The sequence below is a fragment of the Arachis stenosperma genome, chromosome 3 (genome assembly GCF_014773155.1).
Source record: "Arachis stenosperma cultivar V10309 chromosome 3, arast.V10309.gnm1.PFL2, whole genome shotgun sequence".
Lineage (NCBI taxonomy): Eukaryota > Viridiplantae > Streptophyta > Magnoliopsida > Fabales > Fabaceae > Arachis > Arachis stenosperma.
Genome location: NC_080379.1, coordinates 59,303,350 through 59,312,782, shown reverse-complemented (window position 1 = coordinate 59,312,782; position 9,433 = coordinate 59,303,350).

The window sequence follows — 9,433 nt, the reverse complement described above, 5'->3', positions numbered from 1 at the left end:
TTGAGCCTTGGTATGTATAAAAAAATGTTAAAATTAAGTGAGAACAAGGATGAAAAAAACAAGCCAGAGGAACGCTCAAGAGCAAGAGAAAAAGGAAGCAAACAAAAAGTTCTCTGGACCAAGCATGCAAAAATTAAAGCCCCTAGAGTGTCAAAGAAGACCATGTAAGTGACATAAAATTTGGATTAGAAAACTCTTGGAAATTAATCATTCTTTCATGTAAGTTTAAATTGTTTCGGAATAATCTTGAATTTTATTTGAAATTGAATCAATACTGTGTTTCACCTCTTTTCTTAAATAATTGGCTAAGGAATTAACGATTGTTAAAGAGAAATTAAATTGTCAAGGAATTGATATTTGATTGTTTATGATTTGTCATAATTGATCTCTGCATGCCTCAAATAAATAAACAGATAGAAGGATTATTTTCCTAGAAAGTGAGCATCTCTGAAACCTTAACATTCTTACTATTATCGTCTTCACATTCACCATTTGTTATTTGATGAGCGGATATTTTCTATGCTTTTTGACATCATTTTCATATAGTTTTTAGTATGTTTTGTTTAGTTTTTATTAAGTTTTCATAGGTTTTAGTGTTAAATTCATATTTTTTGATTCTACTATGAGTTTTTGTGTTTTTGTACAATTTCAGATATTTTTTGACTGACATTGAGGAGATGGAGCAAAAGTCTGATTCAGAGATAGAGAAAGCACTGCAAATGCTATCTGGATCTGACCGCCTTGCATTCGGAAGAGCTTTTCTAGAGTTACAGAAGTCCAAATGGAGTGTTCTCAACGGCTATGGAAAGCTGACTTCCATATCTTTCCAGAAATATATAATAGTTTATACTTTACTTCGGATTAGAAGGCCCAAAACTGGCATCCAATGCCAGCTACCTGCCCTCTTCTAGGCGTCCAGCACCCACAGAGCAGAGTCCAGTGTCCAAACGCCCAGAGAGGACCGCCTAGCCAACATTCAACGCCTTAGACGCCTCATAGCACATGGATCTCATCAAAGCTTAGCCCAAACACTCACCAAGTGGGACCCAGAAGTGAATTTTAGCACTAGATACACTATTTTACACATATCGTTTACCATTATTTCGAGTTTTACATTGTATTTTTCTTTCAGTATGAGTTTCTAAACCTCCTAAATTGAGGGGAGGAACCCTACTGAGTCCTATGAATTAATAAAAGTATTATTGTTTCTTCTTCCATCCGTGTTTGATTAATTCTAAGATGTATATTTGTACTTCAAAGTTCTGGATAGGATGATCAGTGACAATCAGCTCTGTTCATCACATTAAGACAAACGTGCCTGACAAACACCCGCGACTACTTGGGTTCGTGTGAATACTTCAGTGGAAAGCACGCACCACCAGCTTGAATCATACATCTCTCAGACGGCTAATCTACGACTTCGTTGGGGACTTCTCGAGACACCAGTTCAGCTGATTTACGAGGAGATTAGGGTCTCTGTGGTAGAGGCTAGAACCCAAAGATGTAGCATTCTCTGATCCGGAAGATCCGACCTTGTCTGTGGCATTTTGAGTAGGATCATTAAGGAGAATGGACTGTACACACTTCACCCTTAAGCAGAGATGGATCCACACTAACCCTGGGGTTCAGATTCGGAGGAGTATTGACGACCTCTCAATAAAGGCGCCAATCACTTACAGCCTGCCATTGACGAGATCACTCACAAGTAAAGAAGAGAGTAATTACCAGAGTTAATTCAGAAAGATAAAGAAACTCCAATCCTCGACTATATTCCTATACTGACTCCAACCCAATTTACAAATACAACTTATGAATAGTTTCCCCCTTATCATAAAAACACAACCTTTTGATTTCGCCTAACTAACACCTACAAGATAACCATAGCTTGCTTCAAACCACAATCCTCGTGGGATCGACCCTGACTCGCTCAGGTATTACTTGGACGACTCAATGCAATTGCTGGTACAACAATATGAAGGTATGGAGATTCGTGCTACCAAGTTTTTGGCACCGTTGCAGGGGATTGTTTGAGTTTGGACAAACTGACAGATTGTCTTGCTCCCTAGATCAGGTAATTTTTATTTTATTTGATTCTTTTAATTTTTATTTTCTTCTTCTTATTTTTTCAAAAATTAGTAAAAACCTTTTCAAAAATATTTTTCTTTTCTTTGTTCAATTTTTGTTCTTAGTTTGAGTCTTGTTGCTTGTATCACAGTTAATTTTCTAAATTTTTGAGTCCTTTTTCTAAAAATCTTTCAAAATTAGTGTCTTTTTGTTTGAGTCTTGTTTCAAATCTTAAGTTTGGTGTTTGAGTCTTTTGTTTATGTTCTTGGTTCAAATTTTCGTCCCCTATAAGTCCTTCTTTCTCAAAATTTTTCAAAAATATTTCCTTTGGTTAAATCTTGTGTCAAATCTTTAAGTTTGGTGTCTTCTTGTGTTTTTCTTTTAAATTTTTGAAAATTTTATGTTTGATGTTCAAAAGTTATAAGTTTGGTGTTCTTCATATGTTCTTGTGTTCTTTAAATTTTTTTAGTCTTATTCTTTGTGTTCTTGTTAGTCTTCAAAGTGTTCTTGTGTTTTCTTTGTGTTTTGATCTCAAAATTTTTAAGTTTGGTGTCCCTTTGTGTTTTCCTCCAAAATTTTCAAAAATTAGGGGTGCTAGATCTAAAAATTTTAAGTCTTGTGTCTTTTACTTATTTTTCTCTTTCATCATTAAATTCAAAAATAAAAAAATATCTTCTCTATTTTTATTTTCTTAAATTTTCGAGAATTTTAACATAAAAATTCAGATTTCAATTTTAAATTTTTATCTTATCTTATCTTAGTTTTCAAAATTTTAAAAAATCAAATCTTTTCAAAATTAAAAATCTTATCTTTCTCAAAAATCTTATCTTATCTTTTTCAAATTTCAAAATTTAAAAACCCAAATTTCAAATTTCAAATTTCAACTTTCAAAATTCAAAACTTCAATTTCAAATTTCAAATTTTAAAAATTAAATCTTTTTCAAAATCAAATTTCAAATCTTATCTTTTAAATCTTTTTCAAATCTTTTTTCTTTCTTATCTTATCTTTTCTAATCTCAATTTTTAAAATCAAATCTTTTTAGTTTCTTATCTCATCTTTTTCTAATTTCAAATTTCAATTTCAAATCTTTTTCTTATCTTATCTCTTATCTCATTTTAAATTCAAAATCTTTTCTTAACCACTTCTCTTCTCCTTCTTCTCTCTCTTCTATTTTCGAAAATTCACTAACTAATTTTTAATTCTTTTTAAATTATTAACTTAATTTTCAAAAATAATAAATAAATAAAATAAAAACAAAAATATTTTAATTCTTATTTATCTCTTTTATTTCTACTTCTCTTATCTTCTACTTCTATTTATTCGAACTTCTATCCCCTATTTTAAAAGTATTCCTCTTCTCTTTCATCTTCCATGTTCACTTTTCTATCTTCGTCTTCTTTCTTCACATCTAACTGGAAGCTCTTTGACCCGAGTAGATCAAAAAGTTTTCTTCTTTTCTTTCTTTTCTTTTTCTTATTTATGACCAGGAATAGGGATAAAGAACCTCTCTTGACTCCTGACTTGAACCTGACAAAACTCTAAGGAGGCGTTTACAACAGGCTAAAGCGCAACACTCCGAAAGAGATCTTTTAGAAAGTTTTGAACAAGAAAGAGGAGACATGGTCAAACCTCAAGAGGATGCCAGAAAGGTTCTTGGTGACTTCACCATACGCTCTGACTATTATGGCAGAAGCATCTTTGTACCTGCCATTGGAGCTAATAATTTTGAGCTTAAGCCTCAGTTAGTCTCTCTTCTGTACCAGAAATGCAAATTCCATGGACTTCCATTGGAAGATCCACATCAGTTCTTAGCTGAATTCTTACAGATCTGTGATACTATAAAGACTAATGGAGTAGATCCTGAAGTCTACAAACTTATGCTCTTTCCCTTTGCTGTAAGAGATAGAGCTAAGATATGGTTGGGATCCCCACCTAGAGAGAGTCTTGACTCTTAGGAAAAGCTGGTTAATGCTTTTCTAGGTAAATTCTTTCCCCTTCAAAGGATGAGCAAGATTAGAGTGGAAGTTCAAACCTTCAGACAAAGAGAAGATGAATCCCTCTATGAAGCTTGGAAAAGATACAAGTAATTGATCAGAAGATATCCTCCTGGCATGCTCTCAGAGTGGTCTATCACAAGCGTGTTCTATGATGGTCTGTCTGAGATGACCAAAATCTCATTGGACAGCTCTACAGGTGGATCACTCCACTTGAAAAAAACACCTGCAGAAGCAAATAGAACTCATTAAAATGGTTGCAAATAACCAGTTCATGTACACATCTGAAAGGAATCTTGTAAACCATGGGATCTCTCAGAAGCAAGGAGTTCATAAAGTTGATAGTCTGAATACCATATTGGCTCAGAACAGGATCTTAACCCAATAGGTCAATATGATCTCCCAGCATCTGACTGGAATGCAAACTGCAGCTGGCAGTACTCAGGAAGCTTCTTCTGACATAAAAGCTTATAATCCTGAACAACCTATCATGGAGGAGGTGAATTACATGGGAGAACCCTATGAAATCACCTACAACCCTTCATGGAAGAACCATCCTAACCTCTCATGAAAGGATTAACAGAAACCTCAGCAAGGTTTCAGTAACAATCAAGAGGGAAGGAACCAGAATAGGTTCAACAATAGACCACCATTCCCATCTTCTCAAGGGAATATGGAAACCTTTAAGCAGAGCCTTTCTGACTTAGTCACTCTGGTTTTCAGCCTCTCTAAGACCACTCATAGTTTCATGAATGAAACAAGGTCTTCCATTAGAAATTTGGAGGTGCAAGTTGGTCAACTGAGCAAGAGGATCCCTGAGACTCCTTCTGAAACTCTTCCTAGTAACACTGAGGTGACTCCTAGTGACGAGTGCAAGGCCATAACCATGGAGGTAGCGGCCGAATCCGAGAAGATTGGGGAGTCTTTGAACGCCAGTGAAGAAGGCTTCACTGGGTGTTCAACGCCCTCAATGGCAGCAAACCTGGCGCTGAACGCCAGTGAAGAACCCCTCACTGGGCATTCAACGCCCATCCTGGCAGCAGAGCTGGCGATGAACGCCAGCTAGAGAGCACTGGCTGGGTGTTCAATGCCCAAACACCCAGGCTTTCTGGCGCTAAACGCCAGTGAGGAACCCCTCATTGAGCGTTCAACGCCCAACCAGGCAGGCTTTCTAGCGTTGAACACCAGTGAAGAACCCCTCACTAAGCGTTCAACGATCACACACCCAGGGAAGCTGGCGTTAAACGCCAGCAAGGATATCCCTGCTGGGCGTTCAATGCCCAAAATGCTAGAGGAACTGGCATTTAACGCCAGTAAGGGTGGACAGCAAGGGCGTTCAATGCCCAAAGAGCTATCAGAGCTGGCGTTGAACGCCAGTAAAAGCACACCTTTTGAATGCTTAAGTCCCACTCAAGAACCCTCTAGCCCAGAACCAACGAAAACCATAAAGACCATTGAGGTTCCTTTGCATGAACTTTTGTAGTGCAAGAGTTCTGATGACTACTCATCCTCTGATGAGGATGAAGACACTAGGGAAGAGCAAGTTGCTCGGTACCTAAGAGCTCTTATAAAACTGAATGCCAAGTTATTTGGTACAAGACCATTGGAAGAAGAACCTCCACTGCTTACCAAACAACTCCATGCTTTGGTTCAACAGAGGCTAGGTGCGCGTGTACGCAAAACCCACCCTATTTTGTACATCAGCAGCAGTACCAGCAGGTGCACTGGGTCGTCCAAGTAATACCTGAGCGAGTCAGGGTCGATCCCACGAGGATTGTGGCTTGAAGCAAGCTATGGTTGTCTTGCAGGTCTTAGTCACGTGGAATCAGAAGGAGTTGATTTGAGAGATGGAATTATAATGTTTAATTATAAGAATTAAAATTATATGCTGGGAATAGTAAATAATAGGATAGAGTTGAGAGTTGGAGTTGCTTTATGTTTTTGAATGAACTCTGGTACTACTGTCTTCTTTGCTTGTGAATGATCTTCTTCTATGGCAGGCTGTAAGTGATCAAAGCCATTACCCATGGTCATTGATCTCCTCTGCTACAAGTTGAACATGGCCATGGCGATTGGCCGTGGTTACTCAATCTGACGAAGGGTGAAGCGTATAGCAATCCATTCTCTTTGCGATCCTACTTAAAATGCCACAGAAAATGTTGAATCTTTTGGATCAAAGAACGCTGCTTCTTCGGATTCTAGCCTATACCACGAAGACTCTAATCTCCCCGGAGATCAGATGAACTGGTGCCTCGAGAAGCCCCCACAAAATCATGGATTAACCATCTAAGAGATGTATAAACATAGTTGTTGGCTCGTGCTTTTCTTCCAGGTACTCACACGAACCCAAGTAGACGCGGGTGGTTTGTCAAGCACGGTCATCTTAATGTGATGAACATAGCTAATTTGTTAGATCATCCTGCTCGCCACAATGAAGATCGAAATATACAACTTAGAGATAGATCAAACATGGATCAAAGAAGAAACAATAGTACTTTTATTAATTCATAAGACTCAGCATGGCTCCTCCCATCAAGCTAGGAGGTTGAGAAACTCATACTGAAAGTAAAAAAAAAAGTAGAAACGTGAATGATGATCTCCTGAATCGAAGAGTCTGAAAAATGATAAAAGGTAAAAGGTACGAATTATATGAACGTAATCCCTTAAATAATAAACAAATGACTAGTAAGGGTAAAACAGTCTATTTAGTGCTAAAATCCACTTCTGAGGCCCAGTTGGTGAATGTTTAGGCTGAGCTTTAATGAGATCCACGTTCTATGAGGCTCCTTCGGTGTGGAATGCCAGCTAGGGGGTCCTCTCTGGGCCTTTGGAGGCTGGGCTCTGCTCATTGGGTGCTGGACGCCTGGAAGGGGGCAGGAAGCTGGCGTTGGACGCCAGTTTTGGGCCTTCTAATCCAAAGCAAAGTATAGACTATGACATATTTCTGGAAAGCTCTGGAATTCAGATTTCTATAGCCATTGAGAGAGCTCCATTTAGACTTCTATAGCTCTAAAAAAGCTCTTCCGAATGCAGGCAGGTCAGATCTGGATAGCATCTGCAGTGCTTTCTCTGTCTCTGAATCAGACTTCTACTCCAGCTCCTCAATTTTAGCCAGAAAATACCCTAAATTGTCCAAAAACACAAAAATTTATAGTAGAATAAAAAAATGTGAATTTAACACTAAAACCTATAAACACTTAATGAAAACTAAATAAAACTACTAAAAACTATATGAAAATGTTGTCAAAAAGCGTATAAAATATCCTCTCATCACAACACCAAACTTAAATTGTTGCTTGTCCCCAAGCAACTAAAAACACAGTAGGATAAAAAGAAAATTAAGATACAATAAATTTCTAAGTTTCAAATGAAGCTTAGTTACATTCAGATGAGCGCGACTTAGTAGCTTTTTGTTTCTGAATAGTTTTGGCATCTCACTATCCATTGAAACTTAGAGATGTTAACATCTTTAGGAACTTTGAATCCAGATGATATTATTACTCTTTTAGTTAAACTTATTTTGATTCTTGAACACAACTTTCTGATTCTTGGCCGTGACCCTAAACATTCTGTTTTCCAGTATTACCACCGGATACATTCATGCCACAGACACTTTACCTGGGTGAACCTTTTCAGATTGTGACTCAACTTTGCTAGTCTCCAAATAGAGGTTTCCAGAGTTCTTAAGCGCACTCTTTTTGCTTTGGACCACGACTTTAATCGCGCAGTCTCAAGCTTTTTACTTGACACCTTCACGCCACAAGCACATGGTTAGGGACAGCTTAGATTGTGCCACTTAGGCCAGGATTTTATTCCTTTGGGCCCTCCTAACCATTGGTGCTCAAAGCATTGAGCCCTTTTACCCTTGTTTTTTGGTTTAAAGGGTTACTGACTTTTTCAATCTGCCCTCCTTTTCCTACATTTTTTGGTAGTAATGGATTTTTCTGCTTTTTATTTTTTTCTTTTCGCTATTTTTTCTTTCTTTTTCGCATGCATATAATTTTTTTTCTTTTGCAACAGCCTTTTTCTTTTGCTTTTTGCTACTTTTTCTTACTTCAAGAATCAATTTTTAGATTTTTCAGATTATCAATAATATTTTTCCTTTTTCTTTATTCTTTCAAGAGCCAACATTCTAAAATTTCAACTTCAAATATGCACTGTTTATTTCATACATTCAGAAAACAAAAGCAAATGACACCACATCAAACTAATTAAACTAATCTTATTTTAAACTTGAAATTCATGCATCTCTCAATTTTTTTCAGGTAAAAAAATTTTACTTAAGCAAAGTGAGAGATATATGAAACATTTTACAACTTTTTAAGACATCAATGCAAATGATCATGCAACTAGGACAAGAAAACAGATAAACAGACAGAAAATAGAAAAATAACAGGAAAGGAGTAAAAGAGAACGAATCCATCTGAATGATGGTGGCCAGTGCTCCTCCTTGAGGATCCCAGGTAGTGCTTGATCTCTTCTATGTCACTTTTGTAGGTTGAGGTGGCTGCACAAGTTTATGTGCATGCTCTCTAGTTTACTCCATCTTCTTCTTCTATACTTAAGAGTGGTAGAAGTCACAAAGTAAAGCTTTTGCAATACCAAACTTAAGAGTTTTGCTCGTCATCGAGCAAATATAATCAATGGGGAAGAAGGTGGGGTAGGTGGAGCTTCTGTGGGACTTCTTGGTCCTGAGAGGCTAGGAATTCCAGATTCCTTGCTTCTTTGTATTGGTGTTTGAATGCTCAGGGGCTACTCCCTGGCTAGCGTTCAATGCCAACAATGCTCCCCTCTTGGGTGGTTGAACGCCCAGCAGGGATACCCTGGCTAGATTTCAACATTGACACTCTTTCCGGAGTGTTTTGTTTTCACTGCTATGAATTCTGTCTCTTGACTGATGCACATGATCATGACTCTAACACTCAAAAGAAAAATAAAACGAAAATAAAATAAATAGGGTTGAGTAAAGTTGGGTTTCCTCCCAACAAGTGCTCTTTTAAAGTCACTAGCTTGACCTTCAGCTCCTTAAGGAGGTGAGTAAGGGCTCAGTTTTTCGCCCCTTACAGTGAATTTTTTGCCTATCCTCTTATGAATGAGCTCTACATGCTCTAGAGATAGGACACGACTCACTGTATGTGGTACGACTGGATTCTTAGTGAAGACAACTTTCATGCTAGGTGAGAGGCCTTCAGTTGGGACTTTCTTATCCTTCCAGCCTTTAGGTACTTTCTTCTTAGTACCTTTGTGCTTAGAGCTTGTTGAAGGCTGTCCAACACCAAGCTTAGAATTGATGTCTGGGGGCTCTGCAGAGCTCTGCATAGAAAGAGAGGGTTGGCACACTAGGTATTGCACTGTTATCTCTCTTTTAGAGGGA